Source organism: Lissotriton vulgaris, chromosome 4_1 (assembly GCF_964263255.1).
Source record: "Lissotriton vulgaris chromosome 4_1, aLisVul1.2, whole genome shotgun sequence".
Taxonomy (NCBI): domain Eukaryota; kingdom Metazoa; phylum Chordata; class Amphibia; order Caudata; family Salamandridae; genus Lissotriton; species Lissotriton vulgaris.
Genome location: NC_141691.1, coordinates 322,503,123 through 322,529,392, shown reverse-complemented (window position 1 = coordinate 322,529,392; position 26,270 = coordinate 322,503,123).

Genomic DNA, 26,270 nt, shown 5'->3' with positions numbered 1-26,270 from the left:
TGTAAGATGTTACAAAAAAACTCCTATGTTACCCTAAGGGACCGGAAGCCTTTCAATAGTGAAAATAAAAATTGGCAGCATTCCCCTATCAGGACATGTAAAACACACCAGCACATGTCCTACAGTTTACCTACACTGTACCCTGTCCATGGGGTTACCTTGGGCTTACCTTAGGGGCACCTTACATGTAACGAAAGGGAAGATTTGGGTCTCTGAAGTGGTTGCACTTGCCAGGTCGACATAGTAGTTCAAAACTGCATGCAGACACTGCAGTGGCAGGTCTGAGATATCTTTTCAGGGCTACTCATGTGGGTGGCACAATCAGTGCCGCAGACCCACTTGTAACATTTGAATTACAGGCCCTGGCACACTCAGTTTACTGTACTAGGGACTTACCTAGTAAATCAAATATGCCAATCATAGATAACCAATTATGTTCACAATTTACACAGAAGGCATATGCACTTTAGCACTGATTAGCAGTCCTGTGTGGTACAGTGAAGTGGAATATTCCACTCTCCGGGACAGTCCATGCGTGTCTCCTTGTTTTGTCCCCCTCCCCTACCTTCTCAGGTTTCCCTTGCCCGCCCTCACCTATATATTAAGGGTGGTGACGGCCAGGGCTAAGGTAGAGGACTGGGACTTCCTTCACTACCGCAGTATTGGGCACTATTTGGAGTGGTGTCAGAACAGAAAACCAAGCCCATGAATTAATATACTGCCTGAGCAAAGATGGATCTGGACCAAGGGCCAACAAGGTTAGAGGAGAAATGGGTTCCTTCAATGCAGGAATTAATGGCTGCTATTACATCCTTTCAGTCTGAGGTACAGGGACTGAGACAGGAGAATGTGGGATTACATCAGGAGTTGAGTACCCTTAGGGTCATGGAACGCACATGGGGGGCAGGTATGGGGCCATCATCCAAAACTCAGGGGCCCGTATTGCAACCTGCCACTTTTCACTTTGATCATACAACTAGTCAGGGAGCTAGTGATGGCACTCCCCTTGCTATTACTGTTAATACCCCGATTCCCGTCCCTTTGGCCGTCCCAGAGAGATTTTCAGGGGGTTGTAATAAGTATGGGGTTTTCATGAACCAGTGCCACTTACATTTCATGTGTCGTCCGTCTTCCTTCCCTGATGATGCAGCAAATGTGGTTGTTGTTATTTCTTATCTGGCAGGTTCTGCTGCCACATGGGCTGTTCCTTTAGTGGAAGGGGATGATCCTGTGTTGTATAATTATCCCACTTTTAAGGAGCAGATGCGCTGTTTATTCGCGAAGCATGCTTTTACGCAAGCAAGCGACGCAGAGTTGTTGAAACTAGGACAGGGGAAACAGGGCTTGTTGACATATATTACCTCTTTTAACTGTCTTTCTTGTTTCTGAGACCCATTGGCCCATGGCAAAGAGAACATATATATTCTATCAGGGGTTGTGTGAGGATCTCAAGGACATAGTGTCACAAGTGGTGTGGATCCACCTGAGGTCTGTACAGACTTTATCAATTTAGTAGTTAAATTGAACCACCGGCTTCTTGAGAGACGTGGTGAGAAAAATCTGTTTCTGGAGTCTTTGGTGGTGATGGTGAGGGGCGACGCAAAGTCTGTTGAGGCTAACAAACAACTGAGCCAATGCAAATTGGTGGAGTAAGAGGTCCATTGACTAGTGAAGAGAAGAGCAGACGGCGAGTTCAGAATCTGTGCCTGTACTGTGGGAAGGGTGGCCATTTTGCACCTGAATGTCCTTTGAAACCGTCTTCTGTACCTCAACGTAAGGTGGTGGCATATGTGGAACAAGACCATGGTGAGGTATTCCAGGAAGAGGTGGCTAGTAGTAACCCCCATGTGATACCAGGATCAGTTCAGAGAGTACCGCAGCATTTTACCATTTCTGTATGTTTGGTCTTGTCTGTCAACCTTAGATCAACTATGACTGTCTTACTCGACTCGGGGGCCACTCGGAATTTCATGGATAATTGTCTGGCTGAGACCTTAGAGGTTCCATATGTGTACAAGGAACAGCCAGAAACTGGTACAGCCATAGATGGTACTGAATTGTTGTCTGGGGTAATAATTCGCCAGACGGAGCCTCCGTTGCTGATTTGTGATAATGGGCATTCGGAGGCTATTTGTTTTGATCTAATAGATGCTCCTTCGTTTGGGGTTATATTAGGAGTGCTGTGGCTGCAGTTGCACAACCCAAAAATAGATTGGGTACGGCGTATGGTGACTCTGTATTCTGTACACTGTCTGTAGCATTGCTATCAGGTGGCAACGGATTGGGTTGCGCCTTTGACCTGTGCTGCAGGTACGAGCATTCTGCCTACTGGCATTCCGTCTTCCTTTGTGGACTTCCAGGATGTGTTTGATAAGGTGCAGGCTGGAGGGTTACCACCTCATAGGCTGTCAGGATTTTCCCGGCCGCTGGTAAATCACTGACTGCAATTGGAGTCTGAATGGGTTGGAAAACTACATTTCCCATGAGCCTTCGCGCGGCACGCTAGTATGACGCTGTGCGACCAGAAAGAATATTATGGCGTTTTCCCGATGGAAGCGCTGCCGATTATCCTGCTTGGGGAGTGGAGTTTCTTCTCGTGGTTCCTGTTATCTAGCTGGCGTTTCATTGGATGTTGGCTGCGGTAAGCGTGTGATCGCTATACCGGATTTGTGGATTATCGTGGTGGGGCTTAGGAAGCGCCCGCAACGAGCGCTGTTTACCGGCGTTCTTTGCACTTGGTTCGTGGATTACTGAGGTGGGGCTTCGGAAGCGCCTGCAACAAGAAAGGTCACCGGGGTTCGCTGCACTTGGAGTATGGATTACAGTGGTGGGGCTTAGGAAACGCCCATATCGAGAGCTGTGATCGCTGTATCAGGTCTTCCTCTTATCGAGTGGTGTGCTTGTGCTTGAGTGCATTTCCTGTGGAGCCTGGTGTTAGAGTAACTGTTCTAGAACTACCTACGGGGAGCGCGTTGCTCCTGTCATTGCAGGACACCTAGGCTTAGGTGCCGCTTGACCATTCTATGCACAGTACTTAACTATTTGCGCTTACAGAGAAGGATCTGTAGAGACGCTGTGTTTTGCTTTGCGCTGGGCATATGTTTTGTTACTTTGATATAAGAAAAGTACTTGGAAAACAAACGATTTAGGGAATGTATGCAACATATTGGGTTGACTCTTTAGCTTCCTGCACTACCCCGTGAACCTTATACTCATACATTTCCTCGGAGGGGGAACCTTTTGTTAGGAACATACCGAAAAGGAGTGTTATTGTCTTAGTTTATGTTCTGGGCATTTTTGGTTATCTTCATCCCCAAATCTGGGTAGGTGTACCTACATCTTCTCCGTCCATATGATTAAGGTCACAGAATGGGAGGGAAATTGGGGGTTTTCTAATGCTTTCTTTGTTGTGTCTTATAGTAGAAAAAAACAGGGGATTTAGAAGCCGCCCTTTATATCATTCCTTCATTCCTGCACACCTGTAGGATATGCAGGTGAGGTAAACGTGTGGTGTATTGGATAGCACGTCTCCCAGCTGAGGGTTATAATTTCACTCATCCCTTGCTTTCTGTATCTACAGGTTTTCGGTTCCAGTTGCCCAGCTGTTCCCCTCCGGACCTATATTTTCCCCCGCTTGATCTCCTTAATAGTCTGTGACTTTGACAGCCAGACTTGGGATGATCTAGAGGTGGGCCCCTTTATAGCATCGATCCAATCCTGAGGAGCAACCACAAAAGACCTGACAGAATAATCGGCCCAAGAGTTTTTGCTCCTCCCGGTTGGGTTGATCCAAGGGATGGCCACCTTAGATGAGGTACTGGCCGCACTAGGCTTAGTGCAGGTGGAACTAGCCGCCTCCCGCCAGGAAACTGCTGCGTTGCAGGCACGGATGGATGCCTTACAACGGAACCATTTTGATGCAGGGAACCCTGCCCCTCCGCCTGCCTCGGTAGTGGTAGAAATGCCCTCGCCCGTTCCCTTAGCTCCCCTGGAAAGATTTCTGGGAGATAGAAAAAAGGTACAGGTATTCATGACCCAGGTGATGTTGCACTTCACCTGTAAGCCCAAATGTTTTCTTACCAATCAATCCAGGGTTTCCTTTCTGATTTCCTATTTGGGTGGTGAGGCAGCTCAGTGGGCGGTCCCTATTGTCAAGAATAACGATGGGATCCTTTATGATTGGGACTTGTTTCGTACCGAATTTGAAAAAACTTTTGATAGGAGAGCAGAAACCTTTTCCGCTGATAAGGCGTTGCTTGTTCTCAAGCAAGGCAATTCCGATTTAGTTACATATCTGAACCATTTTAGGAGATTAATTGCGGAAACTGACTGGCCTGAGGCCAAACAGATGGTTCTGTTCTACCAAGGACTCACAGACAACTTAAAAGATGTCATAGCCCAAGTTGAACCCCAGCCTACCACGTGTGCTGCCTTTATTGATTTGGCCTTGCGTTTGGACCACAGGTTAAGAGAGAGAAAAGGAGAGCTGGGAAGAAAAGACAGACCACTGTTGTTAGGGGACAAACCAACTAGTGGGGATAAGTCCGAGGGAAAATCAGAACCCATGGACATTGAAGTAGTACGAGCGTCCCTCACATCGAGTGAAAGAGAACATCGCCGCAAATTCGGGCTGTGTCTTTACTGTGGGAAAAAAGGACATTTCCTGTGTGAATGTCCTGTGAAGCCGAAGGGAGGACGCTATCGTGCAGGACAAGGAGTAGTATCCACAGTTGACAAGGGATCGGAAAACTCCACCGCTTGAGTTCAAAGGAAGGGAGGAACTCGAGCGCACACTTCATCCCTTCAGTAACAGAGGAGGACTTAGTGGGAAACCAGCTGTTCTTTGTGGACATAGAATTATGGATTGACCAAAACCCCAAGTATATCCGTGCCATGGTAGACTCAGGAGCGACAGGTTGCTTTATGGATTTGGCAGAAGCCCGGAAATTGGGGGTAACTCCTGTCGCTAAAACCGTCCCTGAAGATGTGTTTGCCGTAGACGGTCATGTGTTGGAATCCGGTCCTATCACCCAACATACACCGGAGTACGAGTTGTGGTATGGGGGTTATCACATGGAACGTCTTTCGTTCAACCTCATCCAGGCCCCTACCCATGGAGTGATATTGGGACTCCCTTGGCTGAAGAAACATGAACCCTCCATAAAATGGAAGGAGTAGACTTTGGAATTCTCCTCCCCTTATTGCCAAGACCACTGCATCAAAGAGAATCCCCGACCCTCTAGGGTGCTGGCTGTTACTCACATGGTCTCTACAGCAGCTGAAAAGGAGGTGGTCTTACCTAGTTGTTACCAGGAATACGAGGAGGTTTTCAGTAAGGTGAAAGCTGAAGTACTCCCTCCGCATAGGGAATACGACTGCCGTATCGATTTAACACCAGGGTCTGTCATTCCTTGTGGCCGAATATATGCTTTGTCACAACCCGAAACAAAACATCTCCGGGAATACTTGGATAACCTCCTTGCCTTGGGATTCATCAGACCTTCGAGGTCTCCAGCAGCTTCCCCACTTTTCTTAATTCCAAAGGCCAATGGGGAATTACGCTGCTGTATTGACTACAGGGCATTAAATGCCATAACAACAAAGAATCAATACCCACTCCCATTGATACCGGTATTATTGGAGCAAGTGAGATCGGCCAAGATCTATACGAAATTAGACCTAAGGGGAGCATACCATTTAGTGCGCATACGATCCGGTGATGAATGGAAGACCGCGTTTAAGACGAGGTATGGGCTCTTTGAGTACCTGGTGATGCCCTTTGGGCTCTGCAACGCCCCTGCCTCCTTCCAATTTTTCCTCAATGAGGTGCTGAGAGACTTCCTAGATATCTTTGTAGTAGTCTACATAGATGACATTTTAATATATTCCAATGATGAACCAGAACATCAAAAACACGTGAGTCAGGTGCTTGAGGCCTTAAAGCAAAACCAACTGTACTGCAAGCTAACAAAATGTGAGTTTCATGTTACTACTGTTGAATTCTTAGGAGTCATGCTCACACCATCAGGGCAAATAATGGCAGAAAGGAAGGTACGTGCCATTGTGGAGTGGCCTAGACCCAACAGTGTTAAAGACATCCAAAAACTCCTTGGATTTGCAAACTTCTATTGGAGGTTCATCTCGCGCTTTTCGGACATGGTAACCCCACTCACAAAATTGACCCGGAAGAACACCCCCTTTGTGTGGGGCGTCGACGAGCAAACTGCCTTTGATCGGTTGAAAACCGCTTTCATGTTGGCACCGATATTAGTCCATGCTGATCCGAAACTCCCCTTCGTGGTAGAGGCTGATGCGTCAGAACTAGCGGTGGGGGCCGTTCTCTTGCAAAGGAGTGAGAGTACTGGTCATCTCCATCCCATCGCGTTCATGTCTCGCAAGCTAAATACTGCAGAACGCAACTATACCATTGCTGAGAAGAAACTGTTAGCAATCAAAGACGCCTTCACTGAATGGAGGCATTGGCTGATGGGCGCCTCTCATCAAATCACGGTATATACAGACCACCGAAACTTGCAGTTTATGCAAGCAGCTCGCCATCTCACCCCCAGACAACTAAGATGGATGCTTTTCTTTTCCGAATTTCGTTTCGTGGTTACCTTTCGTCCGGGATGTGACAACCGGAAAGCTGATGCTCTCACGCGTCAAGAAAGTCACCCAGCATTGATGGCGTCACCAGAGACCAGCATCATCGAACCCCGAAAAGTGGTAGGGGTGATACACACAGAGGAGTTTCTCCACAAAGTCAAGAGAGGTATTCAAACCTTCGCTTGGAAAACATGGATCCGTCTACACCCGGAATGGAGAGTCCGTCAGGGGTTGCCAAGAAAAGGGTCTCAGTTGCTTCTCCCCACACTCGCATTGAGACAACAAGCCTTCAAATGGTGTCACGATCTACCGTGTGCTGGACACACTGGAGGGAAGAAAACCTTGGAGAAACTGCTACGCACCTATTGGTGGCCAACCATCCGGCCTGATGTGTTTGCTTGGGTTCAACGATGTGACATCTGTTCACAGGCTAAGAGCGATCATCGACCTGCACAAGGGCTGTTGCAAACTATGCCCACTCCTGTGAGTCCTTGGGAGAGCTTTTCGGTGGATTTCGTGGTGGGTCTCCCTAAAGATCACGGGATGACAGCTATAGTAGTAGTTGTGGATTACTTAACCAAGATGGGTCACTTCATTGCCTGTAAAGGGGTTCCCACAGCTAGCCAGCTCGCCCATTTCCTGCTCCTTCATGTAATTAGGCTGCATGGACTTCCCAAGGTTATTGTTTCAGATAGGGGGGCACAATTCACCGCAAAATTTTGGAAGGTCTGGTGTGACCGGTTAGGCATTGCCTCTTCCTTGTCCACCAGCTTTCATCCTCAAACGGATGGGCAGACCGAAAGGTTAAACCAGACCCTCAAACAATACCTAAGGTGTTTTGTAGATACCACTACTTAGGCATGGGTGGAATGGTTGTGGTCTGCTGAGGTGGCCTATAATGATGCAGTCCATTCCTCTACTTTGTACACCCCATTTTTCTGTACTTATGGGTTTCATCCCAGATTTGCCCCCTTGAGTGTGCCGGTCGCTGAAGCTCAAATTCCGCAGTTACAGTCCAGATTAGTGCAGTTGCGGAAAACAGTATTGCAAGCTAGACGGAATCTTGAGAGGGCGAAACAGAAGTACAAGACTCAGGCTGATAAACACCGTAGGTGCTGCCCTGTGTACAAGAAGGGGGATTGGGTGTGGTTGTCCACTCGGAATATCCGTTTCCGACGGTACAGTATTTTCAATCCTCGGCTCATTGGCCCTTACCAGGTGATTCGCCACGTCAACCCTGTGGCGGTGAAATTGAAACTTCCATCGCATTTCCGGATACATCCGGTGTTCCATGTCTCGCTGCTCAAACCTGCTCGGGGTCCTTGTACTACGGCCCCTGCGCCTGTGAGGGTGCAGCAGGACGTGGAGTACGAGGTACGGTGCATCTTGGACGCTCGTAGAGTAAGAGGGAAACTCCAATACTTGGTATCTTGGAAGGGTTATGGCCCGGAGGAGGACTCTTGGGAGCCTGTTGGTGCTATTCATGCTCCTAGACTGGTGCGGAGGTTCCATTTGTCTCATCCTGGTAAACCTGGTGGCAGTCAGTGAATGTTGTGAGAGGGGGTGTACTGTCAGGATTTCCCCGGCCGCTGGTAAATCACTGACTGCTATTGGAGTCTGAATGGGTTGGAAAACTACATTTACCATGAGCCTTCGCGCGGCGCGCTAGTATGACGCTGTGCGACCAGAAAGAATATTATGGCGTTTTCCCGATGGAAGCGCTGCTGATTATCCTGCTTGGCGAGTGGAGTTTCTTCTCGTGGTTCCTGTTATCTAGCTGGCGTTTCATTGGATGTTGGCTGCGGTAAGCGTGTGATCGCTATACCGGATTTGTGGATTATCGTGGTGGGGCTTAGGAAGCGCCCGCAACGAGCGCTGTTTACCGGCGTTCTTTGCACTTGGTTCGTGGATTACTGAGGTGGGGCTTCGGAAGCGCCTGCAACAAGAAAGGTCACCGGGGTTCACTGCACTTGGAGTATGGATTACAGTGGTGGGGCTTAGGAAACGCCCATATCGAGAGCTGTGATCGCTGTATCAGGTCTTCCTCTTATCGAGTGGTGTGCTTGTGCTTGAGTGCATTTCCTGTGGAGCCTGGTGTTAGAGTAACTGTTCTAGAACTACCTACGGGGAGCGCGTTGCTCCTGTCATTGCAGGACACCTAGGCTTAGGTGCCGCTTGACCATTCTATGCACAGTACTTAACTATTTGCGCTTACAGAGAAGGATCTGTAGAGACGCTGTGTTTTGCTTTGCGCTGGGCATATGTTTTGTTACTTTGATATAAGAAAAGTACTTGGAAAACAAACGATTTAGGGAATGTATGCAACATATTGGGGTTGACTCTTTAGCTTCCTGCACTACCCCGTGAACCTTATACTCATACATTTCCTCGGAGGGGGAACCTTTTGTTAGGAACATACCGAAAAGGAGTGTTATTGTCTTAGTTTATGTTCTGGGCATTTTTGGTTATCTTCATCCCCAAATCTGGGTAGGTGTACCTACATCTTCTCCGTCCATATGATTAAGGTCACAGAATGGGAGGGAAATTGGGGGTTTTCTAATGCTTTCTTTGTTGTGTCTTATAGTAGAAAAAACCAGGGGATTTAGAAGCCGCCCTTTATATCATTCCTTCATTCCTGCACACCTGTAGGATATGCAGGTGAGGTAAACGTGTGGTGTATTGGATAGCACGTCTCCCAGCTGAGGGTTATAATTTCACTCATTCCTTGCTTTCTGTATCTACAGGTTTTCGGTTCCAGTTGCCCAGCTGTTCCCCTCCGGACCTATATTTTCCCCGCTTGATCTCCTTAATAGTCTGTGACTTTGACAGCCAGACTTGGGATGATCTAGAGGTGGGCCCCTTTATAGCATCGATCCAATCCTGAGGAGCAACCACGAAAGACCTGACATAGGCCATTTGACTGCCGCATTGACCTGCTGCCAAGTGCCACCTTGCTCTGCAGAAATGTATATGCATTGTCTGAACTGGAGGAAAGGCACTTGCGTGAGTATTTGGATGTGATGTTGAGTTCCGGTTTCATACGTCACTCCACTTCACCTGTGTCATCATCTATTTTTTTTTATTTCGAAGAAGGAGGGTTTTCTCTGCGCTTGTTTGGATTACAGGGCATTGAATAAGGTGGCGATTAAAAACAAGTATCCCCTTCCACTAATCCCGGTCTTGTTGGACCAATTGAAGCATGCCACTATTTTTACAAAGCTGGATTTGCGGGGTGCTTATCATCTCATTCGTGACCGTGAAGGGGACGAGTGGTAAACAGCATTCAGTACGAAATATGAGCTGTTTCAGTACTGCGTCATGCCCCTTGGGTTGTGTAACGCCCCTGCTGCTTTCCAATTTTTTTTAAATGAGGTGTTGCGCGAGTTTCTTGATGTGAGTGTGACTGTTTTCCTTGATGATATTTAGATTTTTTCCAAATCCACTGGGGAACACATACTCCATGTAACACAAGTTTTACAGAAGTTGTGTGAGAACCCTTTATTTGTCAAGTAGGAGAAGTGTATGTTTCAGGCCCCTTGTGTTGAGTTTTTGGGATTCCTTGTGTCTGCTAGCGGCATCGAGATGGACCCTCGTAAGATCGAGGCAATAGTAACATGGCCTTCTCCTACTTGTGTAAAGGACATTGAGGTACTTTTAGGGTTTGCCAATTTCTACAGGCGGTTTATATCTAATTTTTCAGATATTGTGTCACCTATGACTGCCTTGTTAAGGAAAGGTGTCCCTTTTATTTGGTCCCCTGCCACCAAGGTAGCTTTAACTTTGTTGATTGAGAGGTTTACTACAGCTCCTGTTCTTCTGCATCCAGATCCAGCTTTGCCATGTTATGTGGAGGCTGATGCTTCCATGTATGCATTAGGGGTGTGTTATCCCAAGGGGATGAGGAGACAGGGTTCATGCATGCCATAGCATTCTTTTCTAAAACATTGTTACCAGCTGAACGCAATTATAAAATCGCGGAAAAGTAACTTTTAGCGATTAAATTCTCATTTGAGGAATAGCGGCATCATTTGTGGGGGGCTCGACATACTATAACAATCTACACAGACCACAAAAACCGGGAGTTTTTCCGCTCTACAAAGGCATTAATCCCAAGGCAGATGCGGTAGGTATTGTTTTTTAATGAGTATGATTTTATCATCACTTATAGACCTGCGGTCCAACAGGTGAAGTCAGATGCCTTGTCGCGCAGGTATGTGGGTCCCTTTAGTATCAGTAAAGTAGTGAACCCTGTGGCCATTAAGTTGACTTTGCCTGATGAGTACTGTATACATCCTGTGTTTCATACCTCCTTATTGAAGCCATACACTATGACTACCCAGACCTTGCCCACTCCTCCTCCCGTGGTGGTCGATGATCATGAGGAATTTGAGGGGCATGCTGTTTGGATTCCCGGAGGAGGAAAGGGAGACTGTTTTATTTCATTGATTGGAAGGGCTATGGTGCTGAGGAGCGTACTTGGGAACCAGCCAGTGATGTGCAAGCTCCCCGGCTGGTTTGTTTATTTCATTTACATCATCCCAGTAAACCTTGCCCGGTGGGGAGGTGTTTGGGAGGAGGTACTGTTGGGAACTGACACAGCTTTTTCTATTTTCCTTACCTTTCCTTCTTCGCCTCTTTCGCATGATTGGGTATGCATTCAGAGACTTGAGCTTGTCAAACGAGAGTATTTAATGCTCTTTCCTGCTGTGAACTGCAATTGGTTACACTTCCGGTTCTGTCATCCGCGAGCTCTTCGCCGGCCTCCTATAACTTCCTGTTTGCTTTGCCTTCCTGTTTGCCTGGAAGCTGGGAGCTCCTGCTGGAGTTGCAAGCGTTTCTGGAATAGCAGGACTTTGTTGATTTCCAACGGGATCGTGGAACGTTTCCAAAGGACTTGCCAGGTAGTTCCCCCTCCTTCTTCCTTGCCCTTATTCCCCGCTACCTGTGGAGCTACAGTTTGTAGCATGTTGCTGGGGATTAGCTCGGATCACGAAACTAGGATGCGGCTGCGTCCCAGTTTTCCTGCTTTTAGTAGAGTCCTCCTGTTGGGTCATTTAAGTGACCGGCGATTTTGTTTTATTTGATCTTCTTTGGTGCACCATAAAGAGAGGACCCATATGGACGTATTTGAACTCTCTGGTTTGTTAGTTTAATTTTAGGTTTTTTGCCATGTACTGGCTTTTTCCCCTTTCCTGAATTCATTTAATTGGAGAAGGTGTATTGATTTTAATAGACCTTGGGATTGGATTACGTGCCCTGGACTACTGATACCGTGGAGGTACCCTGTTTTATTGACAAAGTATTCAGCACTGTCTATCTCTATTGGACCATCATCAAACCCAGTTGGATGGGTAAGAAAGTCTCTGTGTTGTAATACCCGGTCACGTTTATGTGTGTGTGTGTGTCTTTCATGTTTATTGGGTCTAACCTTTTTTTCTGTTAATTTTTTAGGGTGGCTTAAGTTCTTCCTGTGTGGTACAGTAAAGTGGAACATTCCAGTCTCCCGGACAGTTCATGCTGGTCTCCTAGTTTTGTCCCCCTCCCCCCACCTTCTCCGGTTGCCCTTGTCCGCCCTCACCTATATATTTAGCGTAGTGATGGCCAGGGCTAAGGTAGAAGACTGGGACTTCCTTCGCTCCTGCAGTATTGGGCACTATTTGGAGTGGTGTCAGAACAGCAGCGTTGCCTTCTGTAGGTAGGAGGGTCTACATACCCAAAGGTCTGGTGCCTGACTTTGTGGTGGGAGATGACATAGATAGATGATTTGAGGCTTATGAGGTTGCCTTACAGATGTACAAAATCCCTGAGATGGGTTGGGGGCTAGTCTGTGGAGGCACATCCCTAGTGAGTGGAAGGACACCCTACTGGTCCAAGAGAGGGAGGACAGGATTAGGAATCCACCCACGAAAGAAGCCCTTATCAGTAAATATGGTTTGACCCCAGAGACGTATAGGCAGAAGTTCAGGGACAGTCAGAAGTTATCCCAACAGACCTGAGTGGATTGTATTGACTCTTTTTGTAAGGCACTGGGTGATTGGATGAGGGGCAGTAAAGTTAAGGATTATCAGGAGTTGTATAACTTGATTGCAAATGAGCACATGTTCAGTCTTTCTTTTCCAGATCTGCTCCAACACATTGTTGATAGTAAGTAAGGAGGTGTCAGCACCAGGGTCCATAAGAAGGTATCTGGTGTAGATCATCACAAGGGTAGGCAGGGTACTCATCAGAAGAAGGAAGGAGAGGGGCAAAAAACAAAAGCAAAAAGTTCTCTAAAGGGCCCCAAAATAGTTATTTGGGTCAGGATTTCCATACCCCTACAAGAGAAGAAAAAGAGATGGTTACCTGGCAGTAGGCCTGCAGTGAAATCACCCCTTAAATGCTATTTGTGCCAACAGGAAGGGCAATTTACGAGAGATGTCAAGTGTCCCAAGCGAGCACAGTCCCCTCACAGGGGTTGGCCAGTGTAACGATTGGGAAGGAGATTGTCCCAGATAGTATGGGGGACATAGTAGAGGTTACCCTAGTGTCCCTGGGTGAGGCAGAAATGGAAGAGAGAACCCACATGCCTCGTAATATTAAGAAGTACAAGCAGTGGGTCACCACCTGCCACTGAAGAGTCTGTGTGGGTAGTTTTAAACTGCCATGTCGACCTGGCAAGTTCGCCCACTTGCCAGGTCCAAATGTTCCTTTTTAATACATATGAGTAACCCCTAAGGTAGGCCTTGGACCGCCAAGGGCCGGGTACAGCGTATTTAAAAAATAGGACATGTATTTGTAAAGTTTTGCATGTCCTTGTAGTGAAATACTCTTAAATTGGTTTTTCACTACAGGGCGACCCATCTCTCCCATGGGATAATATTTCTATTATCTTATTACATTTTATAGCTGTAATTTCCAATTAGGAAGAGATTAGACCCCCACGTTTGGTGTCTCTGGAATTCCTATTTAAAATCACAACTTATGGTGAAGTCAGATTTTAATTGTAATTCTGAATATGACACTTTTAGAAAGCTGTAATTTTCTTACTTTAGCCATTTGGTGCCCTCTTCCTGTCTCTGAATACACGTTTTGGTGGGTGATAGCTGTACTCTGTGCATTCCCTCTAAACAGCCATACACAAAAGGAGCTTAGGTGTGACTGATGTGCCATCCACATCCTAATCGGCAATTCTAGGCAGGATATGAGAGAGGATCTAACACTGTTGATTGGTTAGGCCCCTCTAGGAAAATTGGCCAAGGCGACTGTATTGTTAAGAATTTTTTATCCCCTAAGATGGTAAAAACCTTACACTTTGGTCTGAGTTGTAGGCTACGTCCAGAGAATGCTCAAGAGAACATTTTAGTAACACTGGGTGGCGAACTCTGTTCCACTTGCGGAGTTTGTGGAGTTTTCTGCACTCCGTGTTACGCGGAGATCGCAGAGTTCTAATAAACCCCGCTTCGTGTTGTTATATTACTCGCTCGCGTTCGTCATCATCATGTTGGTGAGCATGAGCGAGGAAAATCCTCATCCCGCAAGATTTTGTCATCATTTGTCATCAAAATCAAGTTGCCAAGCGTGGAAAATCAACGTCCCGGCGAGATTTCTCAATGCGGGAGGGGTCAGATTTCTCGTTGGGAGTGGTCGCGTATGTTCGCGACCGCTCACGTTGATAAACTGTCCATTGTTGAGAAAGCTGCAGCTTGCGCTGTGCATGGTGCATAGTGCATGTTAAGCTATGGAAAACTCTCATGGACATGGGTGCCCGATGGGTATTATTAATTATCTGTCACAATTGTATTCCCATTTCACTGCACAGGTACGTTATGGACCGAAAGGGGAACATACCCAACAATTTAAGGTTGTCTGGGGGATTTGACAGGGGTGTGTCCTCGCCCCATGTTTTTTTTCACTCTATATAAATGGGGTGGATGAAATGTTACAGAAAGTCAAGGCCGATGCCCATATGGTTGGATCCCGCCCAGTTCCAATCCTATTATATGCATACGACGCTGTTCTATTATCTAGAACAGCAAATGGGTTGCAGTTCCTGATAGATAACTTTGTTACCTTTATGGATGATAAAGCCATGAAAATAAACCTAGAGAAAACAGTTATCATGGTGAGTGAACAAGGAAGGGCAAAAAAGAGGGCACATCATGTTAAGGGAGCTAGACTAGCCGAGACCCAATTGTTTTAATATTTTAAATCACTACAGCAGGGCATTGGGAAACCAAATTGAAAACATGCAAAATGAAATTTCTGAGAGCCATAGAAATCCATTTGTAGACTTGCAGGAAAAGTAGGCCAGAAACCGATCAGGGAAATATTAACTTTATATAAAAATAAATGCCTCCCAAGTGTTAGCTATGGGGCTGAACTGTGGGGGAGGGTAACTGTGCCCCATTCGAAACCTTAGGGAACTTGTCTCTAGCCTGACTGCTGGCTGCGCCAAAACTAGTTCATCCTACATTATTAACAAGGAAGTGGAAGTTCCTTTTCTAGAGGATGATCTAGATGCCAGTCCCGTTGTTCTGTGGTATAACATATGGAGCAAAGTCGGGACAAAGCTTACCAAGGACATTATATCATATTGCTTAACTTTATACGCATGAAGTAAGATAAAATGGTTGACTTAAATAGACAGTCACCTAAGAAAAGTGGATAATAGCATTGGAGTTAAGGCCGCAGTTAAAATCTTAAGATATAGCAAAACTGAGGTTAAATCTATACTTAGGGTAGACAGAGAGATAGAAAGAAATACCCATGAGTGTAAAACATCTACGGTGTATAAATACCGGTCAGGCCCAGTGCAAAACTACCTGTTAATGGTGAAGAACATTCAATACCTCACTAGATTACACCTAGGAACATTGCACCTGAGAGCTGTTTTGCCAAAAATGGGGGCTTGGGCTGATATATCACCAAAATGCTTATGTGATGGAGAACCAGTCAAAGCACAATACACTTTATTTTGTTTTGTAGCTTCTATAAGGATCTCAGAAAATTATTCTTAACACTAATTTGTAAAACTGGTAAATATATGTATTATCAGGATGCCTTTAATTATTTATGTGCACTAGAAAATGTGGATAATAGTTTTTTTGTTATTTCATTCATTATATCTGCTCTGGGTAGAAGAAAAAATCTTGTACCTCTAGAAGTTATGTCCTATGAGTCCGCATTATACTTCTTTTGAAGATGCTTATAGCTATATTTATTGTATGCCTCTTGATAGACTTATTTGTTAGAGCCTTTCTAATTTTATTATAAAGTGTATAGTCTTAAAAACAATGTATGTCCGTTTTCAGACAAAGAAATGGGCGCCATATATTGCTCTCAACACAACTATAGTGTGCCTACGTACAACTCATTGGATTTTAATGAATGAAATGAGAAAGAGAATAAAAAGTCTTTAAAATTAAACAAATCTACTACTTTTTAAGATTCTTTTATAGACATTTATATTTTCGACTATAGTGATATCGATTGATTGAACAAATTGATTTGAACATTCAAGGGTAGCTCCAGGCTATCATAACCACTAACCTGGCAGACCGCTAACTAGGTTTTTGTATTTTTTTAGGTTCAAAGAGCCTGTGCCACTACATATAAATGTTACATGTTTCACCATTGGGAGCGGGAATTGAGACATGAGCCTCTGCTTTCAATTTTAATTTAATAATTGTATTGTTTTTATTGTGTACTCTTACGGTTTTCCATATGTAAACCAAATAAAGAATTAAAAATGAGTCTGGAGCCTGGTCAGAAAGGGCAGAGACTCTGTGCACTTCAAAGGCCTCTCTTTGAAATCTCCCCCACTTTAAAGGCACACCCAGGTTTAAGTATTGGACTTCGAACACCACCACTTCAGTAGACTTCTGGACATGTGGATACTCTACCAGAAAGAAGGACTGTTGTAAGGACTGCCACTCTGCTGGACTGCTAATCTACTGAACTCCTGCTTGCTGTGCTTACTTGCTACCCTCTTGCCTGGGACTGCATCTCTCCAACCCAGAACCAAAGTGACTCCAAGTGCTTGCTGGCTTGCCTACTGATTGAAGTCTCAGGGAAATAAAAGACTTCCAACTCACCTTGCTACAGCACCAAGACTCTGCCATCTAAGATTCTTGAGCCACCAAGTTGTGCCAATCCAGCACTTGACCCTTAGAGGTGGGCATAAAGTGCTGCTCCAGCTAAAAACCAATTATGGACTCATTGCGCCAATCGGAACCTGCACATCTCTATTGACGCATGGCTGCTGCTGCTGCAAGGATCGAGTGCATCGCATCTCCAGTGACACTGATGCATCGCCGCTGCTGCATGGATCGAGGGCATTGCATCAGCACAGTGCAGAAAGCAAAGGACAGTCGTTGCGGTGTCTGCTACAGTGGTTTATGTTAGGTTGCCTGATGTTTGGTATTGTTTTCAACATAAAACATGCTTCTTGTGTGGAAAATAACATTGATGGTGCCTTGTTTCGTCCACAGTACCGGACATTCTGTGGATTGGTCCCTCGTGAGGATGCATAGAAGAGGTATGGATTCTAAGACTGAGGGCCAGATGTAGGTAGCCCTTTACCGGTCGGAAACAGCGAAAATACCGATTTTTGGCCGTTTCCGACCGGTAAAGGGCTATGGAGATGTAGGGGCAAAAAAACCGTACATTTTCGATAATTTTACCAAATCGGTAATTTTACCGAATCTGTAAAATTACAGAATCGGTAAATTTACTGATTCTGTACATTTTACCAATTGGGTAAATTTACCATTCCGTAAAAATACCGAAAATGTATTTTGTGATGTAGGTAGCACTTCTAACAGTGCTACAGGGCCTTTAGAATTCGGTATTTACCTTGCAATACAATTGCATGGTAAATTACGAATTCTCGTGTACATGCACATCTGTGCATGTACACCTGTGCCAGACATGCCCTAAGGGCATGTATGTGTGCCATATGGCGCAAAAGCCAGTTACAGGAGTGCAACAGGGTGTCAAAGTGACACCCTGTCCCCCTTAGCAATTCTGTATTTTTACAGATTCGGTAAATACCGAATCGGTATTTGCTATTGAATCCTATGGGCTTCAAGGCCCACAGGATTCAATAGCAAATACCGATTCGGTATTTACTGAATCGGTAATTATCGAATCTTACCGATTCGGTAAAAAATACCGAATTTTTACCTACATCTCATTTACCGATTCATAAATACCGAATCGGTAAAATTCGGTATTTATGAATCGGTAAATGAGATTTACCTACATCTGGCCCTGAGAGTTTAAGAACTGGTTGAAAAGTCGTTAGCACATCTACAGAGGGTGAATATAGGCAGGATTGGCAAGAGCTTTTGTCTGGAGGAGCGAAGCCAGGGGTCAATCAGTGGTTGAATTGTTTAGATGACAGATATTAACAATAATTAATAGAGGCCTGTCAGAAGTGACTATTGCAAGCAAGTTGTCTGAAATGCCTTTTATGGCAAGATGTTTAGCGCTATGATTCTTCAGCGATGGAATTGGGTAGGTGGGTAAGAGAGAGGTGTAAGAGGTTGAGGGTGAAGGAGCATATATTAGCTGATTTACTGGGGAGGGTTTTATGTAAAAAGGTATGTACATTGAGTTATAAGTACTTGTTGTTTAGACTTTGTAGGTTGTGGTTATTTTTTCTGGTGCTTTCAGAGTTTCCGAATTGTTGGTTAATGCCAATTTTAATGCCATTGAACTTACATAGTGGATCTGGGGTTGAAGAGGTTGTTGTGGTTAAGGCAGTCAAAAATAGATCAAAAAGATAAAGGCAGAGAGGTGGCATTGAAGAAAAGTGATGGTGATTTGTGATGAATGGAAAAACATTGTAAAGTGCATGGTTACCCGAGGGTATCCCAGCCCTAGAGCAGAGAACCGCACCAAGCTGTGGCAGATCAGTTGGGGAAAAGCCAGGTTTTGAGCCTCTTGCGGAAAACAGTGTGGTCCGATTCTTTACGTAGCGGAAGCGGCAGAAAGTTCCAGAGTTTAGTGGCATTATAGGAAAAGAGCCGGCCGCCACTTCTGGTCCTCTTGATTCTGGGGACAGACGCCAAATGGAGATCATTTTAACATAGCTGTCTGTTGGCTTGATAAGGCTGGACAAAGGAAGAAATAATTGCAGGTCCCATACCCCCTAGCATCTTATGGGTGATGCAGAGGGCTTTGAAGTGGACTGTTTCCTTGATAAGAAGCCAATGTAAAGACTTAAGGGCAGGTTTAGCTGATTGGCGGCTTGGAATCCCCTCAAGGATCCTTGCTGTACAATTTTGAATGGTTTTCAGGTTCTTGAAGACCACACAGTGTGGACAGAGATAAAGAGCATTTCCATAGTCCAGGCGAGATAGAATAAGAGCCTGTACCACGAGCTTTCTTGCTTGAGGCAACACTTTGATCAGCATACTTAGAATGCCAAAGCAGGAAGCAACAACTTTCCTTGCTTGGGTTCTAAAACTGAGCTCCGAATCAAGCCAGCAACCCAGACTCTTTATTTCGGATTTGGGGCAGGCACAGGGCCCATGCATGCTGGCAAATAGAGGAGACCCCGAAGGGGGAGGGATTACTGAGCAACATAGGTTTGGTCTTGTCCGCATTCAATTTTAAATGGGACTGGCACATCCATCTCATCAACTCGTCGAGGCATAGGTCGAGGCCAATAGAGGAATTGCTTTTGTGATTAAATGCCACCACCAATTGAGTGTCGTCGGCATATGTAATAATATGCACCCCAAAGGGTAAAAGGACATCAGCAACAGAGGCCATGTAAACATTAAAAAGACTCAGGGACGACCCCTGAGGCACTCCACAATGAAGGGGCCAGGGGCTTGAAATGGCCTCACCCTCAAAGACCAGGAAGAATCTACCTTCCACGAAAGAGCGCAGCCACTCAAGGGCTATTCCTGTCACATCCAGATCTTGAAGTTGATGAATTAGGATACGGTGGTTAACCGTATCAAATGCCATGCTAAGATCTAGTAGTATCACGGCTAGAGAACCACCCGCATCAAGAATCCTTCTGGAGTCTTCTACGACTGCCAGTAGGGCTGTTTCAGTCCCTTGAGAAGGGAGAAACCTAGTTTTAGATGGATGCAGGACCTTTCCAGATTCTAGGTACCTGGAGAGAGCCATGTTGATGTGTTTCTCTGCATTTTTACCGCACCAGGGCAAAAGCAAAATGGGTCGGTAATTTGCAAGGCAATCGGCATCTAAGTCAGGCTTCTTCAACAAGGCCTTTACAAGCGCCCTTTTCATAGAGGGGACCTTCCCAAAAGAATTAATCAAGTCTGTGAGAAAGGGAGCTACAGAACCAACTACTGATTTCAGAATTTTAGAGGGAACATGGTCTCTAGGTGATCCACTCTTGACAAGGGCAGAAATAGTTAAAAAAAGCCTCTTTGTCAAGGGGAGGGAATGCTTTCAGCAATTGTACCTCATTCTTGGCAGTTGCCTCTTCAGTAAGAAAGTTTATGTGGGGTTCGAAAACAAAATTCGGACAGACTGGATTTTGTTGTGAAAGTATTCCGCAAGATCATTACAGCGACTGTCTGTTGGCTGGGAAACATCAGGGGCGACCGTAACTTGCAAAAGTTTTTAACAATACGGAAGGTTTCACGAGGTGAATTGTCTGCGCAGGAGATTTTTTCGTTGTACTAGCAATTTGGGGGAGATCAAGGGGTTTGAATTTTTGCCATGAGGATGGCAAACGTTTGAAAGTTTTCCCAATTGTTAGCAGATTTTTGAATGGTTTTGGCATGACTGTAGAGGTTTTGGAACACATTCCTTTTGCACTGGTGCAGTTTCTTAAGCACACAGATTGGTTTTGTTCTGCAAGAGAAAAGATGGTTAGATGGTTGTGGAGATGAAAGTCAAACTCCTGCAGGTGTTACATACGTCAGTTGGAAGACAGCTAGTCATGTGTTTTTGGCCTGAACTGTTAAGTTACAGTTCTTTCAATTTTATACTTTTACAGGATGCATGGTCAGCCGTGTCTGTCCTTGTTCATGATATAGATCATCGGGCATTCATTTGTTAGATGAGTGGAAAAGCAAGCTGTTAAACGTCTTTGTTGTTAACTGGTGGGGGCAACTGCTACCTTGGTTGTCTCAGTTCGTGATGATGTGGGTGTGTCCTGATAGCCTGTTGGTCCATTTAGGAGAAGATGATCTAGAGCAATTGACAAGCTTGGGTGTTTTGAAGCTGCTGAAACAGATTTTAGACAGAATTTAATGGGCATGGTCTGGTACGCATGACGGAGTCAGTGCCAAGAAGGGTATGGTATGTGTAGTGAGCGCGCGAACGTGCACGTCACGTGGCTACGTGACGTGCGGTGACGTAGGGAAGCGGAGTGCGCAGCGAGGCATTAGCGCGTGAGCTGGCTGGAGAGAAGACATGCGTAGCGCTCCTTGTAAGATACTACTTGAATAAACAGAGTAATCCTGAAGCTTGACTCCGAGAGTTATTGGGGGAAGGAAGTGCATCATTACAGTGGCGACGAAGGTGGGATCAGCGACCCACGACCCCCACGACGTGGACTACGTGAAGAACGGAGCGGAGTCGCGGAGCGGAGAGCAAGGAGGGCCCGAGGGAACGTGCAGTGACCACACCCTGGCCGGGCACCGCAAGGAGCGCAACGCAGTCGACAGCACGTGGAACCGAACACTGCAGGCGCGTGGCGAGCAACCTGTTGGGAACTGCATCACAAGCCAAAGCAGGAAACCAGTTACGACCTAGGCCCGCAGGTACCGCGCTGGCTGCCCCACCTGAGCGGGAAGGGGCTGAAAGGAGCAGCCCTCCACACTTACTCAGCGAGGAGGAACGGAACGGCGCGCCGGGGAGCCCGAGAAGCCCCGAAAGCGCGCCGCCCACATCCAAGGGCGAGAAGATGAGCGCACAAGCGGGGTTCGCGATAGCACCTGTCCAGTTCCTTCCCAGACCCGGGGAACCCCTTATGAAATGGGAGGACTGGAAGGAGTACATAGATAACTTCATAGAAGTACTGGAAGACGAGAGTGAGGAGAAATTCAAGCCACCGAGAAAGAAACGCATCCTACTGCTAAACCTGGGCCCGGAAGGCCTGCGGATCTACAAAAGCTTGGTCCCCAAGAAGAGAGAGACGGATGATGAGGACGTGTACGCACACGCAATGGAAGACCTGGAGGAACACTTCAAACCATCGGTGTGTGTCTCAGTGGACCGGTTTAACTTCCAACAAAGGAAACAACGACCAGGAGAAACCGTGGAAGAGTATGTGGCGGCGTTGAGGAAACTGGCGGCCTCATGCAAGTACGCCAACTGGGAAAGTGAATTCATAAAAGACCAAGTGGTGATGCACACCACGTGCACGAACGTACAGGACAAGCTATGGGCAGCGGGAGACACCTCACTCAAGGACGTGCTGGTGATAGTCAAGAGAGCCGAACTGGCGCGAAGGTGTGCGGCGGCCACGAAGAAAGAGAATGTGCCCAGCGGGGTGGTGAACAAGGTGGACAACGAAGAGCGCCACAAGGAACATCAAGTGAGGAAACCACCAGAAAAAGGCCCGAGCAAAGGACAAGGCAACCCAAGCCCCTCCGGCAAACCGGCCGGAAGTAACAAACGGTCTTGCTACAGATGCGGAAGTTGGGCGCACGAGGCGCACGACCGGAAGTGCCCCGCGCTTCGCGCCAAATGCCTGTTTTGTGGAATTGTCGGCCATTTTGAAAAAGTGTGCAGGAAGAAGGCTTCCAAAAACGCGGTGAAGTACGTCGACCAAGAAGTGGAAGAACCAGACGAGGTGGCCGAAGAAGAGGTGGTCACGGTCCTCTGCATCTACGACGAGATCTTGAGCGTGGATGACTGCACTCGTGGAAGTGACGGAAGAAGAACGATGAAACCGATAATGGACATGACGATAGGAGGCGTGGAAATCCAAGTAATGGCAGACACAGGATCACCATACACCATAATCCCGAGAAGCGTATGGGAGGAGAAATTTGCCCCGCAACTGAGTCCGGAATTGGATAAGCTGGACATACGTCCCGTCACGTACAATGGAGACAGAATCCCCATGGCGGGATGCAGGAGGTTGAACTTCGAGTTCAAGGGCAGGTCGGCCAGGTGCAAGCTGTACGTCTCAGAGAAAGGCCCATCAGTCCTGGGGTGGCTCGACCAGGGAGACTTGGGGATCAAGTTGGATCCAGGGGGCAAGGAGCAAATACTGCTGACGGAGCAAGAGGAAGGGCTGGACACAGCCAGATGGAAGAAGGAATTCCCAACAGTCTTTGGGGGCACGGTAGGAAAGCTCGACAAGTTTGCGCACAAAATCATACTCAAAGAGGGCGCAATACCGGTGGCCCACAAGGTGAGAAATATCCCGATGGCCGTGAGGGACGATGTAAAGGAGGAGCTACGTCAACTAGAGAAAAGAGGGATCATCGAGCCGATTACGTGCGCCGAATGGTTGGCGCCGTTGGTGGTTGTGAAGAAACCCAATGGGAAGGTCCGCCTATGCGTGGACCTGCGTGAATTGAACAAAAACATAGTGGTAGAGAAGTTCCCTCTTGCCCGGATAGAAGAGATGTTGGCCAACACAAGGGGCGTTCGGTGGTACTCCACCATAGACTTAACGTCGGCTTATCACCAGATTGCATTACACCCGGAGAGCCGCAGATTGACCTCGTTCATAACCCCCTTCTGGTGCTATCAATTCCGCCGCATGCCGTTTGGGCTAGCCTCGGCGGCTGCGGTGTTTCAGAAACTCATGCACCAGTTGTTCAAGGACATTCAAGGGGTCCAATACTTCCAGGATGATATATTGGTGATGGGTCGCGACAGAGCCGACCATGACAAGAAATTGGATGTGGTGTTGGGAATCCTGGAAAGGAAGGGCCTCACGGCAGAATGGGCTAAGTGCCGCATATGAATGGAGAAAGTGACGTACTTGGGCCACGAGATAAGCGCACGAGGAGTAACCCCCAAAAGGGAAAATGTGAAAGCAATCTGCGACGCACCCCCACCGGCCAGCAAGGAGGAAGTCCGATCCTTCCTGGGAATGGCAGAATACTATGGGAAGTTCATAGAACACTTCGCCTCCAAGACCCACCATATGAGACTGCTGACCAGAGAGAACAGCGAATTCCGGTGGTCGGAAGAAGCCCAGCAAGAATTCGAGAGGGTAAAAAGAGAGGTGGCAGGGGCTGTCCCACTACGAGGATTCGACCCCCAAGGAAATACATTACTGACAACGGATGCCAGCGAAAAAGGACTGGGAGCAGTCCTCATGCAAGACCGCGGCCAAGGGAGAGTGGAAACCATATGCTTTGCGTCCCGCACCCTGAACGACACTGAAAAAAAGTACAGTGTGATCGAAAAAGAAATGTTGGCGGTGGTATGGGCCATGTCACGGTTCAGGCAATTTCTGTGGGGCACCAGGTTCCGGTTGAGGACGGACCACAAGCCACTACTCAAGGTACTCACGTCCAGCGGGCATGCTGAAGCAACGCCTAGGATTTCAAAGATGTCACTCAAACTAATGGAGTTTCGATACGATGTGGAGCACATCCCAGGGAGTAGGAACAAAGTGGCTGATTATCTGAGCAGGGCGGCAGCAATGGAGCCCGGCACAGAACACAGTGAAGCGGCAGAAGAATGGGTCGCACTTACCGAAGACCTGGAAGCAATCATAAGCAAGCAGGAATGGAAACTAGCGTATGAAGAAGACCCCGACCTGGAAGAAGTGAAAGCACATATAGTGAGGGGTTGGCCAGACAAACATAAGACAGGGCGAGGCCTCATTCCATATTTTGAAGTTAGAGAGGAACTATCAATCGATGACCAAGGTATTTTCGTATACAGAGGAGAGAGAGTCATACCTCCAGCAAGGATGATTCCCAGACTACTGGACATGCTGCATGAAGGCCATCTGGGAGCAGGGAAGTTGAAACTAAGGGCCAAGCAAAACTATTGGTGGCCGGGAATGGACATAAGGGCAGAAAGACACGTGAGAGAATGTCCGAGGTGCCAGGGCGCGGATAAAACACTCAAACCGTTGCGTCCAGCCCAGGGAAAATTTGATCCCCCGAAGAATCCATGGGAGGAACTGTCCATAGACATTTTAGGTCCAATATTAAATGCCCAGGTAATACAGAAGTACATCTGCGTAATGATAGATAGATATTCCAAATGGCCAGAATTGAGGATTGAAGAAACCATGGACACGGAGAGGATTGTGAGCTTCATGGCTGAAACGTTTGTGAGAGAAGGCATCCCAAAGTGTGTTCTCAGTGACAATGGGCCCCAATTCCGTTCTGAGAAATGGTCCCAGTTCATGCAGAGAAATGGTATCACAGCAAAACACACATCCATATACCATCCGGCAGGAAATGGTCTGGTGGAACGCTTCAATAGAGTAGTGATGGGTTCGATACAGGCAGCGATCTCAGACAACAAAGACTGGGAGGCAGAGATCTGGCACATGGTATGGGCATACAGAATAACACCCACGAGCACTGGCTATAGTCCCTTCCAGATTCTCAGAGGCCGTGAGCCTTTCACCCAGGACAACAGAATATGGAAGGAAAGAGTCATCAAGAGTGAGTGGTCACCGGCGGTGGTGCAGGCCAATCTGGAGAGAGCCCAAGCGGTGTACACCAAACACTACGATGCACGGAGGAATGTGAAAGACACCGTCTTAGAAAAAGGTGAATGGGTGAGAGTAAGACTGGCCACATTACAGAAAAAGGGAGAAAGCAAGTACAGCAAGCCACTACAGGTAGTGGAAGTCAGAGGCAGAGCCGCTTTGTTGAGCGACGGCAATGTGTGGTCGCAGGACCGCATGGCTAGATGCAATAGAATACTCTGCTGGAGAGGCAACAGAAGTGATGGAGATGGTGAGAACAGCAGCGATGACCCCAATGAGTATGGGGGAGAGGATTTGGACATTGGTGAGACAAGGCAGGAGGACCAAGAAGCGAGTGGGGAGCAGATGAGTGCAGAAGATAGAAGCCGGAGTGAGCCTAGTGCGGCTGCGCTAGGAAGTGGTAACGATAATGCAGCGACAACTGCCACGTCCCCGGTAAGACTGACGAGAAGGGGCCGGGCGGTGGTTCAGCCTGCGAGGTTCAGAGACTATGACATGAGTCAGGACTTGTACATATAAGTGTTGGGAAAAAAGGGAGATATGTAGTGAGCGCGCGAACGTGCACGTCACGTGGCTACGTGACGTGCGGTGACATAGGGAAGCGGAGTGCGCAGCGAGGCATTAGCGCGTGAGCTGGCTGGAGAGAAGACATGCGTAGCGCTCCTTGTAAGATACTACTTGAATAAACAGAGTAATCCTGAAGCTTGACTCCGAGAGTTATTGGGGGAAGGAAGTGCATCATTACAGTATGCATCAGTGAAGCACATGGCGAACGAGAAGCCTAGGAGGAAATTTAACAGGGAGATAAGGCGTCCTTGTGCAAATGTAGGTATAAGTGCTTTGCAAAATTAGAATATTGTTGTAAAGGTTTTTTTGCTAATTCATCAAGATAGAATACATTTATTTTTTCTAGATAATGAATATTATTTGTTAGTAATAAGAGAATTGTTAGCAAAGAAGTTAGCAGTTGATTTGTGGACTTAATATGTATTTTTCAAAGATAACGGTTGGACTTTCAATCATTTGCTAACATTACATTCTGAACATGTCA